Below are 19,316 nucleotides of genomic sequence, written 5' to 3' on the forward strand. Positions count from 1 at the left end.
ATACCATGTAATTTTAAAACAGGTGGCGCAAACGTAGCATTGGCGGGTTGAAGCTGGCCCCAAAGGGACGAAGTTCAATGGTCTGTTCTGAACAAAAAAGTGTACTAGTTCCTATAGAATGAACGTCACAATAAACTCCAAAACATATAAATGAACCAAAATTAATATTAAAAAAAAAAAATACAAGACTATGACAGAAGTTCAATTCGGTCTCCAATCAATAATAAATACCCACATTATTAGGAATGACCACTTCTGACCAAGCTAAACTCCTCGTCAGTCCCAAAATAAAAACAAATAAGAAATATAGAATGTTTGATTGAACAAGAGAACCTGAATAGAGTTTTCAAAAACTGAATGAAGTTGTGAAAAATAAAGTTCCATTTCCATTTGCAATTTCAAAAAATTGAACAGTGTTGCCTGGTAGAAGAGGCAGAAAAATGAGGTTTTGGTTCTCAAATTGATTCCAAATTTTCTAGTCTTAGACTTCTAGTTAGTATATTAGTTTTACTGATTTTCAATTTTTCAATTCCTTTTTATAAAAGCATGTAAACTATGAGCCGTATGATTACACCAATTGCAACCATATATTATTTTATCGCACCGCCAGGTAGTGTAGCAAAGTGTATATGGCGATCAACCTTAGCGATCAGCCTTCGTTTGTTTCTATTACAACACATTCAGAATGATTGGGAAACTATTTTATTTTTATATTAACAAGATTGATCGTTTATTATATATAAATATACAGAGTTAATTTCCATAGTTTAAAGCAAGCGTACATTTTAGATTAATAAATTGAATGAAAACTACGGTTCCTTATTTGTGCATTGTGATTAAAAATTCGTATATATCATTACTTTCATTTGTTTACAACTCTGTCTTGTATTGTTCTTGTCGTACTATTGCAAATATTCAATTTCATGACTGTATCGTGTGTTTCCATCAGTTTACCGTAGTACTATCACATGGTTAGATTAGAAATTAATGATAAACCCTAGTTTTTAGTGTTTGAATGCCTAATCTTACCGTTTTAATTTATTGACATAACTGCATGACTCGATTCTAAATTAACAGTGGTAAGATAATCGTTGCAAAGAATCCTGTTCAAACTTTTGTGAAAGACGGTTTTAACTTTGCAGTGTTGCGAGAGTTTATGTTCTATGTTGAAGGCAATTGTAGTGACCTGCAATACAAGTACCGTTCAATTGAGTTTAGTTATATGTCTTGTGTTTCTGTCTCTGACCTAGGTTTTCTGTATTTGGCATGTGTAGTGCATCATGACATAAGACATTGTTACGTGTAACATGATGAACTTTCGTGCAGGACTGCTGTATGTATTTTTGACATGGAACTCTTGACCAGATTATGACTTTTTGACTCTTGACCTATGCACGTTGGGTGTGTCATCATGATACAGTGTGTTCCTTGGTATATTACCTTGACCTCAAAATAAAATTTTCAATTGACCTTGCTTCTGAATATGTGGCATGTGGATGTATTGTCATAAGATGGTGAGTCTAGTGGCACGAGAAACTTCATGTGAGCTTGACCTTTGCCCTCAATGTACAACTTTTATATTTTGTTTGAAATAAATGGAGAATTGTCTGATTGGCACTCATACCACATCTTCTTATATCTATAGTAGATATATAGATATATTTGTTAGTTTTGTGTACCACGATTACCCTTTCCTCAAAATCTGCTTTGTGTTATTTTGACAAGGAACTCGTGACCAGACTATGACTTTTTGACTCTTGACATATGAATATTGGGTGTCTCTTGGTATGATTACTTTGGCGTCAAGTCAGGAGTCTCTGTTTTTTGTTAGTCTTGTATGTTTTGGAGTTTGAACTTGTACACAGTTTGTTTAGAGGCCATCTGAAGCCCGCCACTGAGCGAAGGATTTTATCGCTTTGTTGAAGACCCATTGGTGGCCTTCGACTGCTTTCTGCTCTTTTGACATGTTACTGTCTCTTTTACACATTCCACATTTCCATTCTCAATATTTAAGATGTTTGATTCAAATGAAAACTAAATCCTTTAATTTTCGTGAAAGTCAAGAGAGAACATTTACTGCTTCAGTAGCACCATGTGCTGCCAGTCGTGATCGATAATGCAAAATGATTCAATCATTTTACCTTATATTTCATTTCATGGACATGTATATATGGATAGTCTGTTTTTACATCTTAAAAAATCACGCAGAAGGTATACGCATATCAATAAATTGAACTCAGTGCAAAGAACCTTTAAAGTACACTTAGACAGAGAGCTCAATCTAGTGAAACACTTTGTTATGCTGGTCACATGTAACATGAAATATCACTGTCTGTTACCAAAGTGCACCGAGATTCTGAAAAAAATATACAAGTTAATTCTATTAGAAGTACATGTAGAATTCAATGGAAGTAAATAAGCTGTTTACTGAAATAAAGGTAGAATATGTCTATTTGCCACAGATGCCCCCACAACATGAGTAAACTTCCACATATAGATGTTGGATTCGCGTAATTTTGACCGTTTTGTGACCATAAGCATTGTGTATAAGTTTCAAAACATTTGGTTGAGGCAAACTAAAGTTAAAGAACGGAAACAACAGATTTAGCATTTTTCCTGGTTTAAGGCTCTGTGTTGACATTTGTATCATTGGTACTCGTACCACATCTTCTTGCATCTAATATCTCATGAACAGTAAAAGTGACGCCACCCAATATCGAACTTGATAGATCTGTGTTATGGGATAATAAGCATTGCGTATAAGGTTTATAACATTTGATTGAGTCAAACTTATTTAAGAGAGGGGGATAGTGGGGATCCCGCTAACATGTTTAACCCCGCCTTATTCTGTATGTATGTGCCTGTCCGCAAGTCAGGAGCCTGTAATTCAGTGATTGTCCTTGGTTTATGTGTTACATATTTGTTTTTCGTTCATTTTTTGTACATAAATTAGGCCGTTAGTTTAGCTATTTCAGTGCCTTTTATAGCTAACTGTGCGGTTTGGATTTTTCTAATTGTTGAAGGCCGTATGGTGACCTATAGTTATTAATTTCTGTGTCATTTGGTCTCTTGTGGAGAGTTCTCATTGGCACTCATGCCAAATCTTCTTTTTTTATATTGTGTATAAGTTTGATAGTATTTGGTTGAGGCAAACTGAAGTTAGGAGAACGAAACCCATTTTTTGGGACGTTCGGGACGGACGGACTAGAGTAACACTTTATGCCGCTCCACTATGGCGCCAACACAGGAAGTTCTGACTATTGTGCTGGTGATACTCATCCCACTAGCACTGTCATTAACACACACACAATTTCATCATAAAAATAATCAATCTTAATTTTGATTACTTTATTTTGGGCCGAATGATTATATGCATGCCCTTCACAAGGAGTATCAAATTTGACAAATTTGTTGTACATATACATTTTTGTAATATTTTGAAAATAGCTTATTTTTCAACTACGGAATTAAAACTTACAAACTTAAATTGATCATCCCTTTCTTTTTATATGTCTTTTAACATTCTGTTTTGAACAAAACGATTTGTTACATATATAATTCATATGTATTTTTTTATCAAATCTGACATTATTACAAAGCCAATTAAATAAAATTCAGTCGAACTTGAAAATAGATGTGCAATCAAATATATATGCAAGTCGTCAACTGGTCAAGTGGCTAGATGCACATATCGTTGGCCAATTGAACGACATGTCCTAATTGGGTGGTTTTAAAACTTCTAAAAATATTAACGGAAATAAGGAATGAGTAAAGGAAAATAAATGAAAACAGAACGACTGAATTAAATAAAAGGGTGTTCGATATACTGTATATATTTCGGTTTATTTTCAAAATCTATTCGATCCTTTACTTTTTATCTAGTTTTCTAATGAAAATAATTAAAATGAGAAGATAAATACCTTACAGCTTCCTTCCCGTCGATGGTGAAATGTTTAATGTTATAAAACAATTTTAGCGTCTTTGACCTACTTTATCTTTTTATTCGCATACATGCGGTTATCTTTTTCAAGTTCAACGGGAACATTAGAATAATCTAGAATAGAACCCAGATGGAACCAAGAATTGGGGTTGCTATAACCAAACAACCCAGATGTTGAACCAGTTACCATGGTTTTGAACCAAAGAACCCGGATAGAACCAAGGTTCAGAACCAAAAAACCCAGATGGAACCAAGGTTTAGAACCAGAGTGCCCGGATATAACATAATTGCATTCGGAATTCTCATGACTTTTTATACCTTCAACGTATTTTCCAAATTATTTATTTATTTAGTATATTTATATATAATATATAATTAAACTGAAATAATATTTTCAATTAATTTAGCGTTATTTTTTTTTTTACATTTTTAAAAATAAAAAAAATGATTTTAATCCGTAATCGGATAAAAAAAAGTTGAGGGAGAAATTATTTCGAAAAAAGTTTTCTGTCAAACGCATGTGTGATCAGGACAATTTGATATGGAGCACGGACACTTGAATCAGCTCCTTGAATATAGAAAACACTTTTACAGGATGAGACAACGCCCATGCTTGTAGTGATTGAGTTCTTAGATTGAGTAAAATATTCTTGTGTTATATTTGCAATAGCCAATACAGCAAATGATTAAATTGACCACTATAAATAATCAAGACAAGACAGGTTGAAAATAAAAGTGTTATCCCCTAAATATTTGCAGGACTACATTGACATTGTATTTTATGCAGAAATTGTTTGTGCTATAGATTACACAGTGTAGATACTTTTCTGTACGCTTTCCGGAAGTCGCGATTTTCGAAGCGAGAACCTTTTGGATCACATTTTAAATTTATCAGATATACTATATTAAACGGTAAGATGTTCATCTGTACATTGCTTAATGATTAATTCAGCTGACATCGATATTCACAAATGGTTTATAATTAAATTTAGCACATTCATTATTCGTATCTTTGCCTTAATCAAGAGATTTTCAAGTGCATCACTAAGGAAAATCAGTCGGTGAACCTAAAAACAATCTTTTTGCACCCTTACTGTACAAATTAACGTAAAATCCAGACTTAATTTACTAAATAAAGTATATTTAAAGTGGTGGTAAAAGTTTCAGCCAGATCTTTGAAGCCAGAAATAAGAAAATTACACTTGTTCGAATTTCGCACTGTACGATCAGTCTCGCTTGTATATTTTGAAACTGTATGATCAGTCTTTATTTCACTGTATTCTAGTAGTGATTTCAAAGTTATTTACGATACATTAGAAGATGGCATTTTTCTAAATAACACAAATGTATTTTAATAAATTCACATCCTGTAAACTTTTCAAACATGTTTTAGCTTGATAGGGTGTACTCGACTTACTACATTAAGTATAAGGATGTTTGAATGTGGCTGAAATAAGAAGGTTTGTTTGTTTATATAAGTTTCAGAAATGTCCTCCGTTATACTTAAAATTGTACAAACACACAGATTTAATTGTTATATAAAAATGCATGTATTTACAAACATTCGAGGCCGTACTGTAGCCTATAATTGATCACAGTTCCTTCACTTTGTTTTGGATGTAGATCTGTCTCTTTCACACTCAATTGTACACCACTTTGTAAAGCGATGGTTTATAGTGATAATGAAGTCCGTCTTTCCGTTCGTCCGTTGGACCGGTACAACATGTTTCGCCGGTTTTGCAAGCGCATCTCCTCATAAACCACTTAATATACATTGGGGTTTCCAGACATTTTTAAATGGAGAGGGGGTCCAATCCAGGAGAAAAGAGGATTCTAAATATATGTTCCCATACAAATGCATTGAAAGTTAAAAAAGAGTTTCAAACCGCCGGATCCCAATTTTCTTGAATCCTTCACTGGTACAACTGTTAATTTATTTTTTTCTCGGATTCCGTATCATAAATTATAATATAAAAAAGAAGATGCGGTATGATTGCCAATAAGACAACCGTCCACAAGAAATCAAAATGACACAGACATTAACAAATATAGGTCATCGCATGGCCTTCAACAATAAGCAAAGCCAATACCACAAAGTCAGCTATAAAAGCCCCCGAAATGACAATGTAAAACAATTCAAACGAGAAAATTAACGGCCTTATTTATTAAAAAAAAGGAATGTTTTTCGAATTTTATTAAAAATCTTTTATGGGGTTTCTTTATATAAGATACGGACTTGAACATTGCATTATATGGGGGCACCCATCAGGTATTTCCAACCGTGACCCTCAAAACCAATTGTTAAACTTTTCTAAAATTGCTCCATTTTTAATCAATTAATGTATTATGGAGCTTCTATTTCGAATTTTTGGTAAAAATATTTTTGATGTTTCTATATCTTAAATACGGACTTTGTCATAACCTTATATTGGGCGTACCTATTTTATATTCACAACTTCCTTCAGACAAGTGTCATAACTTAATGAATCTTTTTCAGATTCCTTATCATTTAATTCAATTGTGTACCTCTTATTTGGTTTTTCGAAAAATCATCAGTTTTTTATTTCCATGATAAGGACTTTTCCACTACCTTATTGGGTGGTACCCGTTTACTATACGCAACTTTCAAAAACTTACCATATACTAGTATTAATAAAACTTCCTCGTATTCGTTATTAAATGATGCCCCTGTGCACCTATAATTTAGTTTTTCTGGTGGTTTATTTTATTCCAAAACATGGACTATAGAAGTGGCGGGGTATAATTTCGTGAATTCTTTCCTCAATACCTAAAGTTTTTAAACAAAGTTTTCTCTATCTATTTTTTGTCATTTTAAAAGAGACAGGCTTGATGTATGTTATCACCAATTGGTCAACGGCAGACGGTGTAAATAGTCTTTAAAAATGTAATAGTTAAACTGATAACTGCAACGACACACTAGTACAAAGTCCACAAGCAAATCATGTATTGCTTTTTAGGCATTTGATTATAAGTAAGACTGATGGAACAAAAATATGATTATTTTGCCGTCTACAAAAATCATCAGAAATATATTTGTATTGTCTGATGAAAGAAATTACACGTTATAGTTCCAGGGACACAATCATAATTTCACATAGACACGTATACACCTTCAAATTGCCGTTGTTTGTCAGTCAATGTCGTTAAAAACTTCCATTTGTTGTTGTTTTTTTCTTCAAAATGACGACTGGTCATACAGACAAAAAATCTGAAATCGCTACTAGAATACAGTCAGTTTTAGACTGATCGTACAGTAATTTATTTTGGGATCCTCAAGGAAAGCATATTTTTTATTTGAAATACGAACATTCTACTTTAATACGATAGGAATATTGAAACAGTATATATTTAACTGTAAACTGGTGTAAATATTTGCAATAAAAGATAATTTGCTTTGTACTACGAGAGCAAAATTGTCAATCGATTTCACTTTTTCTATGAAGTTGGTGTGATGCACACGTATATTTTATATTCTACTGCATGTTTTTGTTACAGTTACTCATATTTATGATGCTATACATACATTTAAGATGTGCAAAGCACTTTATAGATATAGGAGTAAACAAATGATGAGAAAAAGCACCAAAACAAAACCGTTCTGTTAGCCAGTTTGAAATCCTCGCTTCGAAAATCGCGACTTCCGGATAGCGTACAGAATAGTATCTACACTGTGGATTAGGTATAAATGAAAATATTTAAAGGACTTGACAGCCTAGTAATGAATATTCTAAAGTACATGAAGTAAATTAAGTATTTTTTTTTTTTAATTGGTTTGCTTCCGTCGCTACAGTCAAGACGACAACAACAATGACTGATTTTCTTCTTTATAGTGGTTGATGGGAAGTTACCAGCGCTTCCACCAGACGATCAAATGAAATTCCACAGACCCAAGCGACAAATAAAAGCAACAACATATACCAATCATAATGTTTGTAACAAAAAACATTATAGACTAGTCCAAATAGTTATGCCGTCTAGAAAGGCTATTTTTAATTTTGCTGAAGGAAGGCGTCCACAAAAAATTATCAAAAGTCCATACTAAAACGGCATAATTATTTGGACTAATTATAGACCAGCAAGTGCGCAACAACAAACGTACGGTCATAGTTCCTAATAGTAAGACCGAAAAAAATTCCATCTTTGTGCGCACTGCAGTAGATTGGAAACATCTAGAGGACTCTGTAGTGTGTGTCACTACAACCGAGGAATTTAAATCCACTCTCCTCAGCAAGCGCAACAAACTAATTTATGCGCAGACCGAACCGTCACACAACAACCGAAAGGAATCTGTGACGTACCAACCTGTATTACAGAAGTGGGAAATACAGATACAGATATTCTAATACGATATGTTGTAAACAACACCGTAACAAATTTCTCGATATTGATACTTAGTGCAGAACGAGGATCCAGAATTTTTTTCACAAAATTTCGGTCAATTTGAAATAACTTAAAAGTTGGTGCCATTTTTCAAAAAAAAAAATTGTCAAAATTACATTACTTGCATGACTTAAGGGGACTCGGGGTCTAAATCATTTTTTTTTTTTTTAGTAGATTAAGGATTTCAGTATTTTTTTCTATAAATGAACTTTATCCTATTATTATAACAAGAAATTGATTGATAATCGTGTACGGTATCTTGGTTTGCTAACTGTTCTTTTCCCTTAGCCTCTCGACACACGATCGAACTACATGTGTGAGAGCTGATGTTGGTATTTTTGATAGTAAGACCGAAAAAAATTCCATCTGTGTGTATTTTGAAGTTTAAATTTTTATTTCAGTTATTTCTAAAATTTCTTCTTACATAAGTTATATTATTTTTGGAATGTTAATTTTTGATAAAGAAGAATGACTTACAACTTGAATATTCAGATTACATAATTAAGACGGATAACAAAGAGACATGTAGGCGCTAAATTATTGACTTTGGATTATGTACCTTACATGTAAATTAAGGCTTTTGTTAAACAACCTTTTCCTATTACTCATGTGTGAAATTGTTAATAACACCTGTCACCCATGACTTGATTATTGACAAACCAGTGAAAATAGGTTGTGGTCAAGGGAGCTTTACAAGGTAATTTTTGATTGGTGAAAACAGGAGAAAGTTAAGAAATCAGTGATCATGTGACCACGCCCGCATAGAAACAATTAATGTTTTCAACGGTCATTTTGATTACTGATTTCAAGAAATAAACATCTATATTTACTCAGGACAGTAGAACTTTCTCTTGTTTTACACCAGGTAAGTTGATTCATATTTTTTTGTATTTTTGTTTATTTAAATTAAAGAGTTTTAATTACTTTATATTTTTGAAAAAGCTAACTAAAGTTAAGATTCAGTTTATGAAATTCACTTAAATTAATTGTATATATTTTGTATATATTTTCTTTCGTTTCCATTGTGATTAATTGTTTTTGTGTTGGTTACGCTTAGGAAACGATACTTTATTTATGTAAACAATTGAGAAACGTTTCAAGAATTTATTTTATACAAATCTATTCTATGTTTAGAAATATATAGTTGATTTTAAAATAGTTATTTTCAAAAGATTAGAGAAAGTCCGGAAATATTTCATATTGTATCCGTATTAACTTTAAGTATTATAATGTCCAGGGGAGATAATTTGTAATTTTATTTGCCGGGAGAAATGTGGTTAGCTCTACGTAGCACTAGCCTAGGGTAGTATGAATATTCATGAGTTTTATAAAGCAACGCGAGATACGAGATCACGTCATTGGCGCTATAATATTGGTTAGCTTTACGTAGCACTAGCCTAGGGTAGTATGAATATTCATGAGTTTTATAAAGCAACGCGAGATACGAGATCACGTCATTGGCGCGATAATATTATCTGAGAGAACTATCAGCGGTAAACAAAACAAAAAAATGTTCAAAAGCTCCCAAGATGACGGGCTGATATCACTGGAACAGAGACGATATGAAAATTAGATAATAAGTGCTTTGAATACTGAATTAGCTTTAGATATTGTACAGAGACGGCATACATTATAGGCATTCAAAAGTCGATTTAAAAAAGGGGGAGTTTCACACAACGAAATATGGCTATGCATTCGAGGGCTACTCTTTTTGTCAATATGAAAATATACAGAAGAGCTATATTAAACCAGCGACAGTAACTATGAGGAAAAGGGCGGCAGTGGCGGATCCAGAACTTTTCCTAAGGGGGGGCCGCTCCAGTCATGCTTCAATGATTCCCTATATAATCAACCAAATTTTTTTCCCATGAATATAGCGTCTGGATTTTTGTGTCTTTGGATTTCGTTCATAGATGGCGTTTTAAAATTAGGTAATGACCTTGACTACATGTTCCCGGAAGGAAAAACTTCAGGAATATGGACGATAACATGCGGCAGTGGTTGACCAGAGTTGATCAGAGTTGTGAGGTTTAGTGTAAAATGAAACGTTTGAACAGCATGGAAACTAGACAATTAACTTATCAAGGTTCATGTTTACGAATGTCTCTTTTAATAGGATAGGGAAAAGGTAGTTTTTTAACACATAACTCAGAAAAGGGGGGGGGGGGGGGTGCAAACTTATCCTTGGTTGTTACAACCTACTGTTTTTGTACACCTTTATGCAACCAAGGATTAGTTTGCAAAATCATAACAACCAGAGGCGGATTTAGGGGGGGGCCCTGGCCTCCCCTTTTTGAGAAAAAAAATTGGTTGCCTATATAGGGAATCATTGAAGCGTGACTGGAGCGGGCCCCCTCTTAGGTCAGTCAGTGGGCCCCCACTTTGAAAATTTCTGGATCCGCCACTGACAACTAGTATCATAAAAATAAAATATTTGACAGTTTGTATTAGGTTTGTAGTTATTTTACCTCATGCATCGATCAATGAAATCTGAGACAACACAGTAATCTCAGCTGAAATCTCAATATAAAAAAAACCCAAAACTACCAAAACATTTGACTCTTGAGTTATACTGCAAATCACAAGGATATTTAATATGACTAATCTGCAGTAAGCACCAAGAATTGATGCTTAAAGGGAAGTCCCTTCTTGTACTTTATGCAGATGAGTCAAACTCCTAAATTATTTAAAATATATTTTAAAAGCATATTTTTAAGATTATAGATTCTGTGTCCAACCAGCAAAGATCATCAAGGGACGGTGCAAGAGAATATGAAATTCTTCTTACAATAAGACAATTTATCCTCATGCTATATATATGGATTATGCCATTTAGAATTTAGAATGCACTTAATGAAACTAACAATTAAACAAATACAGATTTACCGTTGTAACAATTGTTGATTGCCATAACAGGCTGATTAGTATTGAGAATGAAATAAATAATATGACCAACAGAATACAGTATATTATAACTATCTATAATCTATGTACATTGTAATCTATGCATAAAGTATCTGCATTGAGTTGCATCTGAAATAGTAAAATACTGACATATTATATCTTTTCCAGGTCAGTTATCTGTATTGAATGGCTGGAGAATACAAACCTAGTACAAATGTATATAGGGGAACGAAGAGGCCTCACATATAACTGACTGTCATTGGGTAATTTTATTATTAATAAAAAATTGAGAATGGAAATGGGGAATGTGTCAAAGAGACAACAACCTGACCAAAGAGCAGAAAACAGCCAAAGACCACCAATGGATCTACAAAACACTGAGAAAATCACGCACACAGAGGCATGCTTCAGCTGCCACCTTAACAAAAATGTGTACTACTCCTGGTAACATGGGGTCAAGGTGATAATGAATGTTATACTAGACTCCGAAATATATAAATGAACTAAAATTAAATATCATACAAGACTAACAAAGGCCAGAGGCTCCTGACTTGGGACATGCGAAAAAATGTGTAGGGGTTAAACATGTTTTGCAAGATCTCAACCTATCCAGCTAGCCATTGTAGAAAAACAAAAACAATAGGCACATTAAATCTCAGTTTAAAGAAGTCATATTTAGTCCTATGTCAGAATAATAAACAAACCAAACTAAGCAAAATGACGATGAAAAAATTTACAAAGGACTACTAGCAGTTACTGACATGTTCCTCGGACATATGTGAACTTAACTTTAAATGTCATACACTATATGCATGATATGTTTTATCACTTTTTGACTTTTTTTTTTTTAGCATATGAAATATATCTTGAATATATTGTACCAATGGTTTTTTTAAGAATATTTTTTTGGCACCCTAATACCGGTACGACATGAATTACCAATAAGAAAAATAATTTCTTTGGTTTTATTCCGATACAGATACATGAAGTCAGACTAAATGTTTTTGAACCTTGCATATCTACTTGAACTTGTTTCTTAGTTTTGCAAAATTACTTTATTCAGTAAAATTTCTAAACAAATGTATAGTTTTGTAGACATTGGCCTCACACAAATTGCATTTTATTAAACTTGAGCTAATTATATTTCAGCAAAAGGCTTTGCAGCCATACAAAACATGTATTTCATCTTGGAAGAAAAAGAACAACAGTCCTGATGATGGTGACAGGTCAAATTAATCTACCAGGTAACACATACACAACATATTGTTTTAAGGCTTTTCCATTTAAACATAGATAAAGGCAGATGTGGTGTGAGTGCCAATGAGACAACTCTCCATCCAAATAACAATTTAAAAAAGTAAACCATTATAGGTTAAAGTACGGCCTTCAACACGGAGCTTTGGCTCACACCGAACAACAAGCTATAAAGGGCCCCAAAATTACTAGTATAAAACCATTCAAACGGGAAAACCAACGGTCATGCATATTGGGACCAGGGAAGACACTTAGAGATCCAAAGTTATAATGTGGGGTGGGGTTAATTGCAATGAAAATGTTAGTGAAATTCTCAATTGGCTTCTATAAGTTGATTATTGATTAAGTATAAATTTAACTTTATTAGCTATAGTTGAAAAATCTACTTTTTTCATCTGTTATATTTATCCTTCCATGGATGGGCACTTGTTGTTTAACTTACATACATTATTGTTATGTTAGTTTAGTAAAATATAATAATGGATTAAACCCAGATTTTAGTTAAATATAGCCTCCTTTTGTTGTGCTTGATATCCTGAATTTTTTTTATATTAAGATAAGTAAGTTAACACTTATAGATATTCTCCATCAAATATAATATTTTTTTACAACCAGTATATATTTTAAATGGAACGTCAGAAAGCGAGAGTAAAAAAAAAACAATTCACAAAAACAGAAAAATTGAAACAAATGCATGACATAGATGTGTTGAAAAACAAAAGGAATGTTTCTCTGTTTAAGAGTTATTGTATGGACTACAAACACAATACAACCCTCTTAAAACCCAGGTTATATCAGGTGTTAAAAGTGAACATACACTGCTTGTATATGATTTATAGTTCATAACAGTCTCATTCTGTACCTCTGTCAAATTAGCCATACTTGGTATAGAATAAAGATTATTTGTACACAATGATTTTCAATGTAAAGTTTCACATAGGAAAATAACTTTGTATAATTTTCATATGTCTGTTTCCTGTAAACTAGTAACGATTACCAGTATAGTTGTATAGTTCTGAGCATTTTGTCAAACATATAAACTTGTAATAATATTCCCTGAACATTTTGGTACAGGATTGTGGGTAAAACTCTTAAAATATAAATATTTCTGTAACAATTGTACATGTAATAACAATTAGTCACTTCATGATATCCATTACCAAAAATGTTGTATAGTCTGATTATAACCACAGAATTTACTTTGCTTTTCAGATACTAGTGAAGAAATAAAGAAACAAGAGTAGACACCATTTGACCAACTGTGCTTACAATACTTGTGCAATAGTTATAATTGATGTCCATACTACATTGTAGTGTCATACATGTATGATAATACATTACAGCATCCATAGAATTATCATCTTGGTCGTCAATGCCTCTTATTTCTTAATAAATTGCATTTGTTATTTTGGTTGTATGATTTTCTAAAAAGACTTTTTTGTTATTAATGGAGTAGAATGTTGAAAAAACAAATGACAAAGATCATTGCTGAATGAAGTACAAGTATTTTTTTAAAGTTTAAATAGACAATTGGTATGGTGTTTGAGTGATTTTAAATAGATATTTCTTATTTGTTTCCAGTACATTAATAAGCACTTTATCACACAATCAGTGGCAGATCCAGAAATTTTCATAAGTTGGGGCCCACTGACTGCCTAAGAGGGGGTCCGGCCCACTCCAGTCATGCTTCAGTGATTCCCTATATAATCAACCAAATTTCTTTCCAAAAAAGGGGAAGCCAGGGGCCCCTGGCCCCCTCTAAATCCGCCTCTGACAATACCATGAAAATAAATTAGCTGTAGCTATTTGTTGTATTTCGTTTTACATTGTTTATTTCTGACATAAAACCCGCTTAAAAAAATACAATTTGAAACTAGAAACACTTATCCTAAAAATTGTATTTTAATATTAAAACCAAAGAGAATGAAGAAAGAACACTATCGAGTGTACCTTAATATGATTCTGAAAAGTAATCATTACATTGAATGCTTATAATTATAATGAGATATGGTATGATTGCCACTGAGATTTATATCCACCAGAGTTCAAATATTGTGCATTCAATTTGTAGGTCACCTTTCAACCTTCAACAATGAGCAAAATCCATAGCCTATAGTAAGCTTTAAAATGCTCTAACATGGCAAAAAACATTGTTAATCTAACTGATATTTCTAAATTACTGAATGTTCAATTGTTATGATGGAGAAAATAAGTGGCATTACAGTTTATCATGTTTATGTCATGGACACAAAGACCATCTAGGAGTTTTGCAAATGCCTACTTTGGACAGTCAAACGACAAGTAGGAATAAAAAAATCTACTTTAATGTTGAATATATTAAATTGATAATAGATATGGGGAATGTGTCAAAGAGACAATTAAGTAGAAGAAAACAGCCAAAGATCCCAATGCTTCTTATCACAGCAAAGAAAATCCAGCTCCCTCAGGCAGGCTTTAGCTGAACTCTAAAACAAAATGTGTACTAGTTCAGTGAAAATAGATGTCATACAAAACTTCAAAACATAAATGAACTAAGATTGAAAGTCCTACAAGGCTATTTAACATGCATAAAAATAAGAAGATGAGTATAAAAAAGATGTGATATAATTTCCAATGAAAAACTATAGGTTACTGTACAGCCTTCAACAATGAGCAAAACCCATACAACGTAATACAAATATACAGTTGTATAAAGATGAAGGAAAAACAAACGACAACCACTGAATTAGAGGCTGTTGCCTTGGGACAGGCACATATATACATACATACAGAATGTGGTTGGGTTAAACATGTTAGCGGTTTCCCAACCCGCCCCCCATACCTAGGACAGTGGTGTAACAGTACAACATAAGAACGAACTATAAAAAAATCAGTTGAAAAAGGCTAGTCATCAGATGGATACAATTAGAAATACTACATAGAGTGGACGTGGCCGGGTACTTGTATATCCCAACAACAAAGGTACATTTGAGTATGATTGCCAATGAGAACTCAATCAAAGTTCAAATCAAGTGGATGTTATCAATTATAGGCAACTGTACAGTCTTCAACAATGAGTAAAACCCATATATAGTCTGCTGTTAAAGGCCCAGACATAAATTATATGAACAATTCAAATGAGAAACTGACGGCCTAATTTATTACAAAACAAAAAATATCGAAAATTAAAAATTACATGCATGAACCAACAACAACCACTGAACTAAAGCTTAAGGCATAACACTGTACAAGGGTTAAATAATACTATTAATTTGAAAGCATGCCTTTTATGGCTTTATTTGTAAATACCCAGCTATCTATCTAATTGCCAACTGCAGAAATTGTAATATTTCATAAAAGGCTATCAGGAACTATGATACTGAAAATATATGGTTTTTGGTAGGGTTTGTGTTGCTTTCTTTAGTTTTTGTTGTTGCGTTGTGTCCTTCTTTGTGACTATAAATACTAGGAAAAAGAAATAACCTAGTAAACTGAATTAGTAAGTCTATCAAGCCTCTAATCCTTGTTGTTAGGGTATATTAAGAAAATAAAATTGCAATGAATAACAATACAGTAGAAAGTAGGTCAACAAACACTATCTCGATGTGGCTATATATGTATGTAGATTTATGTTAAATTGAAGGGCATGTAAATAAAATAATCAGATTTTCCTGTTCTTTTAGTTAAAACCATTCACAGCCAAAAATATCTGGTGAAATTCTGTTGATTGATGTGCAACTCAGTATATTATATAAAGGCATACGACTACAATTCACACATATGCACAGTACATAAAATCATGAGTTACTTAATCCTGCAAAACTCCATAGAAGAATATTGACAGCAATCGATCAATGCAATACTGCTTTGCTCTACAAAATAAAACAAATTTATTATACATTAAATATTGAATCACCTGGGTAAAAAATTGTCTATAATAATAGTCTGAGGTCTTACTCAATAAAATAAGACCTTGTACAGCTGTTGCATACTTGCAGTGTTTTATTCATATTATAAACCATTACCAGGGTAACAAAGAAATACAATATTAAAGACTTTAAATCAAAGAGGACTGACAGAAGACCAAATAAGGTACACAAGCTCCATACAAATTTAAAAAAGAATGTTTAGAGAGGGAAGGCATCACAGAAAAAAACATGCCTAGTCCTATAATTTTTGCATCTACATGTAAGCAAAAATATAAAATAGTCTTTCAAAGTGTCAAAATTATTTGGACTCTTGGACATGTTTTGAACTTACGATACCAGATAGATGTAAATAGTTCTTTCAATGCCAATGGGAAACATTTCTTCAAATAATATAAATATATGCTCATTTGACATAAATTTTGTACTAAAAAGTGGCTTTTACAACAAAAACAAAATTAATCACTTCAAATGTATTACTCATATAAGGGAGCTACCATTTGATTTTTATGGGGGGGGGGGGGGGGGGGGGGGGGCTAGGATGAAATTTGAAAAAAATAGGCAGGACAGGAGTTTTGAGTAAAAAAAAAAGGCAGGATGAGACATTTGCAAAAAAAAAAAGTCAGGACGGCAATTTAGGTAAAAAAAAAGTCAGGATGAACTAAAAAAAAAAAAGACAGGACAGAACAGAGTGAAAAATAAAAAGGCAGGACAGATATTACAGCTAAAAAAAAATTCAGGACAAAATTTTTCATCCTAGCCCCCCCCCCCCCCCATAAAAATCAAATGGTAGCTCCCTAAGGGATAGTCATGCAATTGAGGGGTTGTTCCTAACCTGTTGGAGGCAATGTCTTTTTAATATCTGTATCTGTATCTGTAGTGGTACGTGTAGAATCCTGTTTAGGCTTTTATACACGGTGGAGAAGAGCGCCGATGTTATGGGCGGTGTTCTTGTAGAGCGGTCTTAAATGCCTCTACAGAACCTGTATGCACAACTTTATCTGGTAGTTGGTTCCAGTAAATAGTTGTTTCCACAAAAAATGAATGTTTGTACTGTGGTTTGTTGCTATATGGCACTTTAAGTCCTTTGGTGTTATTGATAACTTGACGTTCGATAATATTATCAGTTTCACAGTTTGAATAAGTTTTGGCTTTTATTGTTCGTTTAGGTCTTGCTGGTATGACAAAATTGTCGGCTGGTAGAGCCGGCACCAGACCCTCAACCACCTTGTAAATCAGGATAAGACGGAGGCTGTGTCTTCTTTCCTCTAGCGTCTCCATTTCAAGTTGGCGTCTCATATTAGTTATGGACCCTGTTTCTCGACTCCTGTAGTTTTTCTTGATGAATCGTAAGCCTCTGTTTTGGATACGTTCTAGTTTGTCAATATCCCCTTTCATGTATGGGTTCCAGATTGTTGCGCCATATTCCATTGTTGATCTTACTAGGGATATATATGCTACTTTCCTACATGCTTCTGGTACGTTCCTCAAGTTCCTCCGAAGAAAGCCCAAGGTGGCGTTGGCTTTCTTGCTGATGTTATTTATGTGGAAGCTCCATTTCAGATCGTTTGAGATTTGGAGTCCTAAGTAGGGGTTCACTTGTACTTTTTGTAGGATGTGTTTATTAAGCGTGTAGAATTTGTCTGCTTTTTTGTTTATGGATAGAACATAGCACTTTTTGGCGTTGAAACGCATTCCCCATTTGTCGGCCCAGATTTCTAGTTGTTCCAAATCTGTTTGTAGCTTTTGTTGGTCTTGGCTATTTTTAATTGTTCTGTATAATAAACAGTCGTCAGCAAATAGTCTTACTGATGATGTTACACTGTCTGGTAGGTCATTGATGTGGCACAGGAATAGGATTGGTCCTAAGACTGTGCCCTGGGGGACCCCAGAGTCAACTGTTGTTTCGCCAGATGATTCGCCTTCCACGATGGTTCTCATTGATCTTGCAGTTAGGAAGTTCTTAAGCCATTTGTGTGTATTTCCTTTAATTCCATACTGATCTAATTTATGTAATAATTTGTTGTGTGGTACTGTGTCGAAAGCTTTTGAAAAATCTAATATGCCTACGTCGATTTGATGTCCCTTGTCATGTTCTTGTAGGAAGTCGTTGATGGTAGTTATGAGTTGGGTTTCACATGAGTATCCTGACCTGAAGCCGTAGTTTAAGTTGGTTAGGATTTTGTTTTTTTCCAGATGTTTTAGGATATGCCTGCATACGATATGTTCTAGAATTTTGCTGATGACAGATGTTAGGGATACAGGTCTGTAGTTTTCTGCCAGGTGTTTGTCTCCTTTTTTGAAGATACTGGATATGTTTGCGTCTCTCCAGTCTTTTGGTAGTTCACCTGTGTCTAGCGAGCATTGCATTATGATTTGTAGGATGGGTGCGAGTTGTTCAGCACATTCCTTGAGTATACGGTTTGGGATGTTGTCTGGTCCAGAGGCTTTATTTGGGTTGGTGTTTTTAAGTAGTTTTTCCAGTCCCTTTTGGTCGATTGTTAATGGTGTTATATTGATTTTAGCTCGTATTCTTGTTGTTGGTAGGTTAGTGTCTGATGTTATTGTGAATACGGACTTGAATTGTTCTAGTAGGAGTTCGGCTTTCCCTTTACTGTCACTGACAAGATTAGTCCCCTTTTTTAATGGTGCTATTCCTCCTGAGTCCTGGCGTTTGGATTTAATGTATTTCCAAAACGGCTTTGTGTCATTGTTGTTTAGGCCCTCAAAGATGTTTTGGTTGACATATTCATATTCTGCTTTCCTCAGTTGTTTCTTGCATTCCTTTTGAAAGGACCTATAATTTGACCATTTGTTTGTTTTTCTGGCTTGTTTGTATAGCCTCTGTTTTTTCTTTAGCATTTTCCTCTGTTTGTGTTTGATCCATGGGATGTTATTTCTTGATCTTATTT

At 33.6% G+C, this 19,316-nt stretch overlaps 1 long non-coding RNA gene across 3 annotated transcripts; it reads left to right on the plus strand.

The window, feature by feature from the left end:
- The first annotated feature begins 10,223 nt into the window (after positions 1–10,223).
- LOC143079323 (uncharacterized) lies at positions 10,224–14,313 on the plus strand. 3 transcript variants are annotated; one of them, XR_012979384.1, is made up of 4 exons: positions 10,224–10,364; positions 11,414–11,508; positions 12,395–12,489; positions 13,712–14,313. It is a non-coding gene; the product is annotated as an uncharacterized LOC143079323 (long non-coding RNA). The 3 variants fall into 3 exon arrangements; XR_012979385.1 differs by having other exon boundaries at positions 10,286–10,369; XR_012979383.1 differs by having other exon boundaries at positions 10,326–10,469.
- The last annotated feature ends 5,003 nt before the right edge of the window (positions 14,314–19,316 follow it).

Source organism: Mytilus galloprovincialis, chromosome 6, assembly GCF_965363235.1.
Source record: "Mytilus galloprovincialis chromosome 6, xbMytGall1.hap1.1, whole genome shotgun sequence".
NCBI lineage: Eukaryota > Metazoa > Mollusca > Bivalvia > Mytilida > Mytilidae > Mytilus > Mytilus galloprovincialis.